At 52.7% G+C, this 13620-nt stretch overlaps 1 long non-coding RNA gene across 1 annotated transcript; it reads right to left on the bottom strand.

Annotated features, from left to right (window-relative positions):
• Positions 1–576: 576 nt before the first annotated feature.
• LOC116472838 (uncharacterized) lies at positions 577–12796 on the bottom strand. Its single transcript, XR_004249182.2, has 4 exons — positions 12627–12796; positions 7244–9860; positions 5364–5429; positions 577–3365 (listed from the first exon to the last, which is right to left on the bottom strand). It is a non-coding gene; the product is annotated as an uncharacterized LOC116472838 (long non-coding RNA).
• Positions 12797–13620: the final 824 nt, after the last annotated feature.

Genomic DNA, 13620 nt, shown 5'->3' with positions numbered 1-13620 from the left:
CCAAATCCCAAAGGAAGATGCAGCCACCCTCCTTTATATGTCACAACGCTCAGGGTTCACGAGTACCTCAGGCTGTCCAGCTGAGCTCCACCTGCAGCAGTCGAGATTCCCGACTCGCTCCACCACTGGGGACTGGGAGTGAAGCATGTCACCATGGTCAGCTCATGGCCAGCCAGGAAAGCCTCTCTGCTGTGCATCTGTGCAGTGCTTGCTCTTCCCTGGAGGACTCTTGGATCGCCTGTGATCTTGGCCAGGAGACCAGGTGCCTGGGTCCCTTCCTGGAAGGGGACAAGTTACACACCCCAGCCTCGTTTTCCCACCAACTTCTACGTGCCTTGGGAGAACCTGCTACATTCTGGTTGCTCCCTTCCCCTATTTCAGCAGTGCCCAGTCCTGCTTATAAACCTGAGGCCTGCTCCCCATACCCTGCCCTGTGCAAGTGCCAGCCGTTCTTCCAGGCAGCCCAATGTTGGTGAGGCCAGATGGATTCCTGGAAGCAACTGGCCCATGGATGTGAGTCATCACACTATTCTGGAAACAGAGAAGATGTCGTAACCTAATGCGTATAGAGAAATTGTTCTCACTGTAAACACCCCTGTCCTTAGCTGATCTCGGTGGAAGCCCAGCTTCATGTGCTAGGGGGCATGATAATGATAATAATAAAGGAATTGTATCTAGGACTACCTTCTGTTGATTTTTTTTCTCCTCTGCAAGGAACCCCCAGGCCATCAGTTCATCAAATGTACCATGACCCACTGCTACATCGTGAAGCTGCTATGTTAGCCACGGCTCCCCTATGAGTAAACCTTTGGCCACATTGGATAGGGTCCTGCTGACCCTTTGTTTGTCAGCCTCATCACTGATGTGTTTGAACTGACTTCTCCTGCTCACAAGTGTCATTAGCCCCTGGCTGCAGTGGAGAGCCAGGCTCAAACACATGTACTTACGTTGTATTCCTCTTCAGGCTTCCTCCCTTCGGTCAGTGCATGTTTTCATACCATTTACCATGACGCACAACCAGCATCTGTTCATGAACCTGCAGTGAGCTCTTATCACTGCAGGCACCATCCTCTGCTTGGCTGCAGCAGATGCAGAGTGTGGCGAAAAGTCAGGAGCAAGGGGGCTCTGTCTGTTGAGACACACACTCCTACTGCAAGCCGCACCCCCAGACCAACTCACTCCACTGTGACAGGGTTTCTCCACCTTGGACCAGCTGATGTGTCCTCATCCCCAAACCTGGAGTTGGACACGTTTTCATTGGAAATGCAGAAAGATGAATCTTTGCTGAGGGGACCAGTAGTTGCCCAGTCCAGAGCTAAAAGGAAGTACGTTTTTGTCTTCTATGACATAAAACGGTCATATTATTTCATTCACTATTCTGTCTAGAAAACTTGCTTGAGAGGTGGTGTATTCATCTATTCACACTGCTAAAAAGAACTACCTGAGAGTGGGTAATTCATAAAGAGAAGAGGTTTAATTGACTCACAGTTTCACAGGCTTAACAGGAAGCATGGCTGGGAGGCCTCAGGAAACTTATAATCATGGCAGAAGGCAAAGGCGAAGGGGAAGCAGGCACCTTCTTCACATGGCAGCAGGAGAGAGAGAGTGAGGGGATAGGTGCCACGCACTTTTAAACAACCAGATCTCGTGAGAACTCACCATCATGAGAACAACAAGGGGGAAGTCCGCCCCCCATGATCCAATCACCTCCCACCAGGCCCCTCCCCCAACATTGAGAATTACAATTTGAAAAGAGATTTGGGGGACACAGAGCCAAACCATATCAGGCAGTGAGGAGCCTGAAGAGTACCCAGGTAGTCTGGGCTCAGGGGGATCCCCAGACAGAGGGATGGGGGTGGTCAGGGAGGCAGCTGAGAGCCGACCCACACAGCTGCTGTGAACCCAACAGGACCCTGCCACTTGTGGTGTAAGCACATTGATCCACCCGGGGAGGTCCCCAGGCAGGGACCCACTTCGCAGGGGAGCTCCAGTCGCTCTCCGGTGTCTGCAGGGCCTCTTTGGTCAAGGCCCAGTCGTTCACTGAAAGGTCATAGCAGCGGCCTTCTGACTGTTTAGATGTTGGGCAGGGGAATGGAGCCAGCCTAGGGCATGCTTACGGTCATCTGTCCCACTGGAGTGAGTTGCCTGCTCCCCTCCACCATCACTATGAGTGTGTGCATGTGTGTGTGCAAATCATCCAACACGAATGTATCAAGAAGGGACAGGTGCCCTCCAGGCCCTTTCCTGCTGCAAATAGGCAGTGCTGTTACTGGCTTACAACTGCTGCCTACACAGCCCCAACAGCCAACAAGAGCCTTGTCAGCCAGGCAGGCAGCATGATGCCATTGCTGAAGCTGTGCCTTCGGTGGCTGCCGGCTGGCCTGCCCGCTGCCACTACTTCCCAGCAAGTGCTGATGCCTCATGTCAGCCCCAAAGACCAAGTTGTCATTGCTGCTTCTGGGTGAGGACGCTGGTTCCCACTGCTTCTCCACGGCTGAAGAGAGAGGCTGCCCATGGGAAGGAGAGGACATGGGGCAAAGAGCCATTTTCTTCTTAAAAGCAAATGCATGAGAAGCCCCTATTTTCTTTTCCCTCTGGCTTCAGTCTCTAGCTGAAACCCTGTCTGGCAGTGACTTGAGCAGAAAGGGGAGGATCCTGCCGGGCACCTGGTGGAAGCCTTTGCATCAGGCCAGAGGACAAGAGGGAAAGAGTGAAGCGGGAATCCAGCCCTTTCCATCAGCAAGGTACAAACAATGTCACTGCAGTAAGGACATAACAAAGCCAGCCAGAGGCAAGAACATTAATGTTCCCATGATGGGGACGAGGAGCAACTTCCACTGGACTTTTAAAACACACTGTAGTTCACGAAGCCAAAATTCTACTTTAGAGAACCCTGAGTTAGGGGCCAGAGGTCAAATTCAACATCCTCTCCCCAAGTTGCCCGTTGGTAAATAAGAAGGTTGGGTCATTTTAGGAACTGGGGTCTCGCCAGAGAAAAGAAATATATTGAGAATATACAGATGCTCCTCAACATATGATGGGGCTACATCTTGATAAATACATCGTAAGTTTAAAATATTGTAACTAAGTTAGGCGTGGTGGCTCACGTCTGTAATCCCAACACTTTGGGAAGCTGAGGTGGGAGGATTGCTTGAGTCCAGGAGTTCTAGCCTGGGCAACATAGGGAGACCCGCCAGTACAAAAAAATAAACAAAATTGACCAGGCATGGTGGCACATACCTGTGGTCCCAGCTGCTATGGAGGCTGAGGCAGGAGGATTGCTTGAGCCCAGGAGTTCAAGGCTGCAGTGAGCTGTGGTTGCACCATTGTACTCCAGTCTGGATGACAGAGCAAGACCCTGTCAGCTGAAAGAAAAGAAAGAAAGAAAAAGAGGAAAGAAAGGAAAGAAAAGAAAGCATCAAGAAAGAAAAGTCAAAAATGCATGTTAAATACACCTAACCTACCAAACATCATAGCTTAGCCTGGCCTACCTTGAACGTGCTCAGAACATTAGCCTACGTTTCAGCAAAGTCATCTAACACAAAGCCTATTTTATAACAAAGTGTTGAATGTCTCATGTAATTTATTAAATACTAGTTTGAAAGTGAAAAACAGAAATGGTTTTTGTATGGGTACTGAAAGTACGGTTTCTACTGAATGTATATGGTTTTCACACCATCATAAAGTTGAAAAATCATAATTTGAACCATCATAAATAGGGGACCATCTGTCTTGGGATTCCAGAAATTTGCCCACTGGTTGGACTGCCCCTACTCTGGATCTTGGACATGGGTAAATTCCAGAACTCGGTAACCAGAAGAAAAATTTCTAAGCAACAGGTACTAACCACAGGCCACTGTGCAGCCTTCCTCTACCAGTTCACCTCTCTCCTCTCCTGGGCCAAGGGAAACTAGGCAGTGTCCAGGTCTGTCCCTGCTGGCTCTCAGCTATCTGATAGTCTCTGGAGCCACAAAGGGGAAGTCCCAAACAGTAGCATCAATCAGGAAAGCTTGGCTCAAGTGTGCAGTGTGGAGTGTTGTCACTCTTTCTGTTAGCTTGAGGAGACAATAGGCTGTCTCATGGCTGCCATTAAACTCAGCAAAAGCAAGATGGCTAAATCAGTAGCCTCCCAATTGATGAATGCTTTAAGAAGGGACCATCCCAATGCCAATATATTTGAGTCCAACATGACATTTATTTAATCTGGCTTCCCCCTTGCTTCTGTGGAATATTGAGTGCTGCTGCTGAGCTAACCTAGAGCAAACTGAGGCATGGGGAAGTTTGTTCCCTCAGCTCCTGCAGGCAGCAGCTCACCCACCTCGATACACCACCTCCCCTTCCCTGACCACCCCCTTCCCACACCACTCTCCTGTATCCCCGGCTTTCAGCCTGGAGGATGCTCTTCCTTGGGGACCTGATTTTAATTTTTTAGGGACTCATGTTCGACTGATTTCTTGCCAAGCTCCTATCCTGGTCTAGGAACAAGCTGGATGCCTCTATACACATGCTTTTATTTAATCCCCACAGCAATTCTGTAAAATAGGCATTATTCTCATTTTGCGGATGACAAAACCAAGACAAGTTCAATGACTGCCCAAGGTTCACATGGACACCAAAGGCAGAGTGGGAATTTAACCCAGGTTCTCCAACTCCCAAACCAGTGCCCTTTCCATCCACGCCACAGTACATGTCTAACGGTGAAAGTTCAAGGGTGGTGACGACTGATAAGGTAGTTTTGGTCTGGAGGAAACTCATTAATGTTTTGCAAGCTATGAAGCTCAATACACACAAAAGAAGAGGTTTAATTACACCATGCTGGTCTCTGTCCTCTCCTGTACAGGAGCCCTGAGCCCAGAAAATCCGTTCATCCATCCATTTGGTACAAACAATAAGTCATCTTCCCGTTTATGCTGGATGAATGGCAAAAATGCTCCCTCTCCCACCAATAAATCTAGTTAACCACAGAGGCTGTGCATCTCTCAGATCTGCTGGCTTTGTCTCCACCCCCCGCCCTTCCCTGCGGCTCTATCATCTCTCACCTAAATCACTGCAGTGCCTGTGCCTGATCTCCCTGCAGCCTCCCCTGTCCCTCTGACCACTCTTCACACTGTAGCTGCGGCCAGCTTTCTAAAGGCCGGATCTGAGCCCATCACGTTTGGGCTGAAAGCCTTTCCATGGCTCCCATTGCTCTCAGCCTAAACTTCAAGCTCCTTGACCAGGTTTTCAAGGTTGTGATCTGGCAGTGTCTCCAGACAATCCCCCTTCACCCTCTGTGGGCCACATCCATCCACAGGACACATCTCCTTCCACTCCTTGCCAGGTTAACTAACACATCCTGTCTTCACCTCTTAGCATTAACATACCTCCTCTGGAGGGCCTCCTTCTCCCCAGGTTGGGTCACTGCCTCTCCCACACAGCCAGCCAGCATCCTGTGAATATAATCATCAGCACTGACCTGCAATCATGTTCACTCTTCTGGGGTCCCCACTGGACGGTTGGCCCTGCAAGCACAGGGACTGTGTCTGCATCTTCCTTGACTGTTGTCTAGGTGCTTGGCATGAGTTACTTGAGTGTTCAGTAAGTCTGAGCCAATAGGTATTTGTGTGTGCCGGCACCAGTGTTAGCCACCTGAAGGGCTGGCAGGGTTCTGCCACAGCTCATAAGCCACCCTTTCTCAATTGTGCTTTGCTGAGCACCAGTGGGGAGGCCGTTCCCCCACCACATCGCACAACAGTGAGGGGGCTCCCAGAGTCATCCCAGCCACTCCCATGGACTGAAGAGCCAGATCCATCCTAGAAGGCTCTAGCCCAGTCACCAGACGTCCCCAGGGAAGGAAGATGACCCTCTCATATACAGCCAGGGCAGCCTGCCTTCCACGGCTCCGCTTGTGTGACTGGGGCCCAGTGCTAAGAGAGGGGCTGATGTTTTCCACTGCCCTGTGAGCCACAAGCACACAGGTGGGTCCGCAGACCTGGTGGCAGGAGCCAAAGCAAGAACAAGCAGAGACAGGGTGGCTTCCACCAAAATTCCCATGACTTTGTTGGTCTTCCACAGATGATGGGGCTCACCTGCCCCTCTAACCAGTCCACATCCTGCAGCCACTGAGTCTCTCTCGGTAAATCTCCTGGGGAGGCTCTCAGGGACCCTGCTCCAGCGGGACCTGTGTCACAGGGTCCCTTCAGACACAGAGTGGTCTCTGCAGGCTTTGGGACATGGCGGCTGCAGGATGGGGCCCTGGAGGCTGATGCATTGGGACAATTCCATGTGGACCTGGCCACCCCGTTGAGGACAAAAGGAGGTAGAGCTCCACACGCAGAGGGGTTTCTAGATGCCCACCTCCAACTGCTGTCAGACCCACGTGCACACTCGTTCTTTATGCCTGCCTCCTCTCCGGGGACATATGGTTTAGCAATGACCCAGGACAAGGGGAATTCTCAGCTGCTCTCATCTACCGTGTGTCACTGTGACTGTGACAGCCAAGGAAACCCCATACACCAGGACCCAACCAAGGCTGCTGCCACACTTCTACTGCAGTAGGGCAGTGGGATGCCTCTCAGGCCCCGCCTCCTCAGAGTGCCCGTTTGGAGCAGGGACCCATCCTGGACTACTGCCTCACTGCAGCAGAGGGCCAGGCCGGACTCTGAGGGTCTGTGGGACAAAGAATGGACCCCAGACACCTGGCACCCGGCTCCCATCCTGTGCCATGTCCCTGCTAGTTAGCACCTCCACCTATATAGGGGCCAGAGAGGAAGGGACAGTCACTTCCATCCACCTGAACTGCTCTTTGGCCACCAAAACCTGGAGGGATGGCCATCTAGTTTCAAGTCAAACCAGAACATCTACAAGAGGTTCTAGGGCAGGGCAGCAACCTCCCCAGAGAGCCCAAGATGCAGGCCCATGTTGGAAGGAGAGAGGGTGACACCGCTCCAGCTGGGGGCTGCGGGGAGGAGACTTGCACCCTGACGCCCACTGCCAGCCGCCCGGAGGCAGTTCTCACCCCCTGCCTGCTCACCCCTTCTGTGAGATGGCTGCAAAGAAAGGCTGAGTCCACATCAGACATCCCACTGTAATCATCTACAAACTCAAAGGGACTTTCTGAGACAAGTTTGTAAATTGCTTGCATCAGACCTGATTGAACTAACTCTGATGTTGGCAAGGGAAGCAGAGAGTGAGGGAATTCACTCGGGAATTCTGCCCCAATGAGATCATAGTCAGGAGACACTGAGGAGAGATACTTAGCCACCTTCACTGGCATCACCGGATGTGGCCCTCTGGGAGGTGTGGGGACCGTTCTGCAGCACAGGCAAGGGGCCTGGAGGAACATCTACTCTATGCACGGAGACTTCCACCCAGTGTAGACTTGGCCAAATGATGAAACTGCCAAGCACCGAGTGAGCCAAGAAGGCAGTTTGAGGACCTGTGAACAAGACTCTGCAAACAGACAGATGAGGTGGGGGGTGGCCGGGGCAGCAGACACCGCAGCAAAGGCTCCAGAGCCAGAGGATGCCCCTGAAGCACTCCAGAGACAAGACTTTCAGGGAGGCCACACGTCTCCCAAAGCACTGGACTGTTGCTGCTGATATTAACAAAAACTAAAAATTGCATAAACAAACGTACCCACCCCACCCACATCAGAAACACGTGACACTCCAGGTCCCACTGGGTGACTTGAGCACTTGTTTGGTGAGCATCTGTCTACAGGAGCGTGTTTGCTCTGGAATCTGCACTTTGGGGTTCCCGGGGAGGACTCCTTACCAGGAAGACCGGCCAGAGGACTAGGGAAGGGCAGTTTTGCTCAAACGTGCGCCTCTCTCATATTCCATCAGCACCATGGCTCCTGTCTCAGAGAAGCTGTCTTTACCCCATCCAGAACCCCAAGACCAGCCCACTCTCCACTCCCACCTGCCAAAAGTATGAATCCTGAACACATCAAAAGTTATAACCTCCTGGTCCCAATTTTTATGTTACTTAAAGATGAAGAGAGGAGTGACTAGGAGCTGGGTGGCCATGACTCAGCCCTGGGAGCAGACAGGCAGGTGGAGGCTGGAGAAGAGACCTCGTCTGGCTGGGAAACCAGGGTACGGAGCCAAACTGTAGGAAGAAGGGCTGCCACCCACCAAGGCCCCAGCCAGTGACGTGCACTGGATCCTGGCTAGTGGATAACCTTTGCGTGCTGAGTCCCATAGATTCTTGACTTTTTCACAACTGCAAAACATTACACTAGACCAGCCTCAGTTCTGAGGGGTGCATCCTGCCATTGAATACCCGACCCTGCCTGTTCATCTCACACGTCCAGTTGTGTGCATGCCATGACTCCAGCTCTTTCTTCCTGGGCCTATGGTAGTCTAGGGCCAGTCTGATCTCTCTTGGGCTTTCTGTATTTCTTCTCTTTGAGATCACAGAGGATGTGATTGCCACCCACCCACTGCTGATGTTGATGAACGCTGGGCAGGAGATAGAGATCCTAGGACCAAACTGGACATCTTTCCCTCCCTCCCAGCAAGGCAACCTGTGGCTGGGTGAAGCTGGCAGGAACAATCAGGGGTGCCACTCCCACTTGCCCTCTTGGGTCCTCTGTCACTGTCCGAGTAACAAAACTTAAGGACCGCTTCCCCACCCAGAGGCAAGGGGAGAAAGTGAGTAGCATCCACGCTAGAGAGAAATTTGAGAGTTTCTAGCAGGAATGTCTGTGAAAGGAACTGGGGTGTGCAGAGCCCGTCTCGAGAAGGCCCACATGTGGTGGAAGGGGCAGCCTCCCATGCAGTGGAGGGCAGGAGGAAGGAAGAAGGAAAAACCCAACAACTGCTCCTCAGTGAAAAGCACAGGGACCTGCCAGCTCTGCTGCATTTCTGGCAAAGCGCTTCACCAGCCCCCAGGGGACCCCCCACTGCTCTGGCATCTGAGCTCTGTTAGCAAACGCCATCACCCTGTGATGAGTTGCCTCCAGCCTCCTTCCCACTCCTCTCTCCACCTGCCCTTCCCAGGCTCCTGTCCACAGATGCCAGGACTGGCAGGACCCCTGTGTCCTCTCCACGCATTCTGAGCGAAGGCTGGTGAGTCTCATCTGAGAGCCTTGTGGGGATTGCATAGTGATTTGTCCTGACTGAGACTGAATGGGTGTCCTGTATTCCCACCCATCCCCCACACTTAGGGAGAAAAGAAATTAAGCCATTAAAGAAATCAACACAGTAAAAAGTTATCAATCAGAGCACTAACTCTTAACTTACCTGAGAGGTAGCATTCCTGAAGGACTAATCACAGTAAAATAAAGTTAACAAGTTACACTGTAAGGTATAAAAATCCTGGTGAGGTGCTCCAGGGATCGTGCCCGGTGGCAGGCAGACCCCACCCCGCCAACTCCCCCACGGTGGCCACGGACGGCAGCAGCCGCCCCAAGGGTAGTCTCTCCACAGGTGGAAGCGCTGTGCTCCCTACCCCATGGGGGGACAAAGTGTCAGTGTGAGGAAGGGCAGGGGACAGACACCCATCAGTGCCGGGGGGTTCTTCCAGAGCACACCCCCAGCCCACCCCATCATCTCTGGCAAATACACAGACGCAGATGCAGGCATCCAGGTGCCCCGTGCCCCAGGTTTCCGTGTGCCGACAACTCCTCCCCACCCCTCCACCACTGAGAAGGCTGTGGCTCAGGGAGGGGTGGGTGGGCGCAGGGGTCATATCTGGAGAATGCAGGCTGGCAACACAAAGCCCAAATCCTCTGCCTCCACAGAGCATCCAGTAGAGGAGCGAGGAGTGGAGAGTGGCTTGTGGGGACACTCCAGCCAGCCCACACACGCGTCCTACTTCTCACCAGTCCGGTGGATGTACTGGGTGATGGTTATGGAGAAAGCCACTCCCAGGATCTGCAAGACACACGGAAAGGTCTTCGACAGGAGCTTCAGCACCCTGGGTCTGACCTCCGCCCCACGAGTTGGGGTGTCACAGGGCTCCTAGTGCAAGCGGGGGTAGCCGCTGGTGTGGTGGGAAAATGTCCATGGAATGGAGAAAACGGTGAGCAGAGGTCACCCCGGGTGTGGCAGGAAGGGAGAGGGAGGAACAGGGCAGGAGGACGCCCAGTACAGGAAGGAGGCAAGGCCTGTAGTAGCGCAGCCAAAGCTCAGAGCCAGAGAGCTTAGCTGGTGGCATTCGGGAAAATTGCCTTTCAAAACCACAGAGTTGTCTCAGTGGACATGGCCAAGCTATCATCTAGTCCATGGCAGGAGAATCTAGGGCGAGGCAGGGTGACTCAGGGGATCAGGCCTCAGCCAGTGTCAGCACCAACCAGCCAGAAGTCGCCAAACACCCCAGTGTAGTCCAGGCCTGATCGGTGCCCTTCTCCGAGCAGGGGCAGGCCTAGGGGCCAGCCTGAGCATCAAGCCTCCCCTGCCCGCTTCTCCAGTTGAGGGCATTTCAAACTAACTTTAATTCAGGGCTCCAAATAAACCCACGTCGAAATTTGAGAAGATGAACTCCCATCCTTGCATTTGCTGACGGCCTCCTCGAGGGCCAGGATTTGGGTCTGTCGTACGTGTGGTTAAATCCCCAGACTGGGGCCTCACCCTTGGCAATTCCTTTGGGTTCTCCTCCTAGGGTGATCCTGTCTGGGCCCTGCCCTGATTTTGCGGGAGGGAGAAGGGGCAGGCACCTGGCATAGAGAGGAGCCCTGAGCCAATGGGCATCTCAGGTCTCCCTCATCACCACGGGCCCATTCAACACATGCACAGCAGGTAAACTGAGGGCAGTCAGGCTATGGCTGTATAGTGAGCCCGCACTTCAGACTCCCCATTTATTAATTCTTGTAATTAGCCCAGTATCCCTATGGCATTTTTTTCTTGTTTTGTTTGAACCATATTGACTCGTAGTTTTAATATATGTTTCTGCCATATGTATATTTCATGCAGACATCCCATTTCTCTGGGGGTGGGGCCCACGATTTCCCCTTCAAGCTACCCTCCCTCCTGAGCTTCTACCCGCACTTGCACACTGCTTAGGACCCAGGGACAGCCACTGCCCATAGCCGTTCATAGCTGCCACCAGTCTCTCATCGGTGTAGGGGTGGCCCCTCCCCAGGGGTGACCGATTGTGCTGGGGCTGGGCCCGGAGCAGCACATTAGGGACCCTCCTAGGCTTCTGCGTAGACTCGCTGTCCACCTTCTCTAAAAGCACAAGCATTTCCAAGACCTGGGTTCATATCTTACCCATTTCTTTCCCCACTGTAAGGTCTAGAACGTGCCTGGAATACCAGATAAATATTTGCTTGAGGAATTAATAAATGAGTGATGGGGACAGGTTCCTCAGCAGACCACAGCCCAGGAACAGGGCCACACCCAGCCCACAAACCCACAGAGAAAGCCCTCTGTGCACCCTATTTCCCCACTCCCAGAAACCCCAGGGCCCCCAAATTACTCCCCTTTCAGCCACCCTCGGCTCCTCACTGACCTGGGGTAGGTCGCCTGCCCTACCTGCCCCAGCCCCCATCACAGCCCGTCACATCCCCTGGCGATTTTAATCCCCACTGCCTCATGCCTCTCTGTGGAGACAACCAGTCTCCTGGGGTTGGGCATCACTGGTGGCCCCCACCCCGACCCTGGGGCCCCTCTGCCACCCTCATCCCCTCTTTGCTTCCAGGAGATTTTCAATTGCTAGGCCTCAGCACTCCCCGATGCTTTCTGTGAGCCAGGGCCAGGCCCAACATTTAATAACATTTAATAACATTTAATAAATCAGTGAATGGGAAGACTTTTTTTTTTAAGGCTTTAATTTCACAGCCTGACATGCCTGCTAGTAATGAACCTGCCAAGAACTTCGTCTCGGGGAGCAGGGACAACATGTCAGTTCCTGGAGTGCCCCTGCTTTGTCTTTCAGTGCCCCTTGCCCCCAGGGACCCCACAGCTCCTTCATTCTCACAGCCATAGAGGCAGGGCCAGGGAGGAGGGAGAACTGGACAGTGTTTCCACTTCCGCATGGAGAGACATGAAGGGGCAGAGACATCTTGGTCAAAGTTACCGAGTAGGCAGAAGGGCCGCAGCTCCCTGGAACCACAGAGGGGCAGGCGGCCATGCAGGGTCTCCCAGGATCTGAGTGTTCGCCCTCCAACAACTTATTCCATTTCTTTTTTTTTTTTTTGCATAACTTTAGTCAAGAATTCTTTCTTATTAACTCAAGAATCTACTTCCCTGGGGCTAACACACATCAGTCCTAGTTTTGCCCAAGAAATCTACCAAGAACAAGTAAAACAGGCCTTTAAATATTTGAAGGTATGCATGGAACAATTCAGGCTCCTCTGCTGAAAGCTGCCTGTCCACAGGTTCCCCAGAGAAACATGTCCAAAGTCACAGAGCTCCTCGTGGTACAGCCATGCCTGCTCCCAGCACCCAGAGCCCCCTTCCCTGTCCTTCCTCCTTGGTGCTGTGCTGCTGTGGGTGGTGCCTGCAGCCCCAGGCTAAATGCCCCAGGCTAAAGAGACCAGGCTGAAGCAGGGCAGCCATGAGTCAGGAGCTGGTAGTGGAGAGAGGTGAGGAGGTCCTGCCACTGCCCCAGGCCTGCCGACCCCCTATTGTCTGCAGTGGCTCCAACTGTCTGTACCTTTCATCAGCCTTAGAGCGTTCTCCCGCCCTGTGAGCACTGACCTTTTGCCAGGTGCCTGTTCTGGCTACAAATGGATGCATGAGGGCAGGAGCCTCTGTTCAGACTTCTCTGTGCAGTGTCCTGTCATCAAGCACGACGCTGGTCACAGAGGGAATCTCGTTCATAAACAGCCAGATATGGGCTGTGTGAGCCATAAAGGAGGGAAGCAGCAAACAAGATACGTTTTCAGCCCAGCAACAGAAGTGCCTCCCCACATTGGTGCAATGATACATGACCTCCTTCAGCCCGGCTTGTACAGGCCAGAGCAGATGGCAGGAGAGGGGCCATCTGTCTGTCCACCGCCACACACAGAGAGGTGAGCCTCTCTGCATATGCTTATGAGTTAGCAGACAAGTAGGCCTTTAGACAGTGTCATGGGGCCAGACAGCGTGGCACCCTGACCACGTGCTGCTAACGGGCCGCGTCATCCTGGGCATCATTCACTCCTCTGAGCCTCGGTTTTTCCATCTATAAAACAAAAATTTGAAACTAATAATATCCAAAGCCCTTTCCAGCCCTAAGAGCCTATGACTGCTCTTCTATTTAGTCCTCCCTCTAGCTGTATGAGATAGGTAAGACAACCGCTATTAGTTTATTTTACAGATGAGCAGGCTGAGGCCTCTGAGGCTAAGTGACTTGCCCGCAGAGCCAGGAGCTGGAATCAGGCACCTCTGCCTCCGTAAGAGTGGCCCCACTTCTCTCAGGGAAGGGTGCAGGAAAGAAATGGTGTCCACCAAGGGCTATGTGAGCTGGGCCTGAGAAGTGCTGTTACCTGCCCCTCACCTCCTTGTGGGATGACATCATGATCCAAATCCCCTGATGCAGGAAACCAAGGCTTAGATATGTGACTTGCTCAGGGACCCCGGGGTCAAGGTCTGATGCCAAGTCACCATGCTATCTTGGGAGCTGACCGTTTAAATACACACAAACAGACAGGGAGAAGATGGCAAAGTTTCAGGCCACAATGACATTAAATCACAACTGCTAATTATACCC

The sequence above is a fragment of the Hylobates moloch genome, unplaced genomic scaffold (assembly GCF_009828535.3).
Source record: "Hylobates moloch isolate HMO894 unplaced genomic scaffold, HMol_V3 SCAFFOLD_8, whole genome shotgun sequence".
NCBI lineage: Eukaryota > Metazoa > Chordata > Mammalia > Primates > Hylobatidae > Hylobates > Hylobates moloch.
The sequence above is the reverse complement of the archived record's forward strand: the minus strand, read 5'-3'. Positions and strand labels throughout refer to the sequence as shown.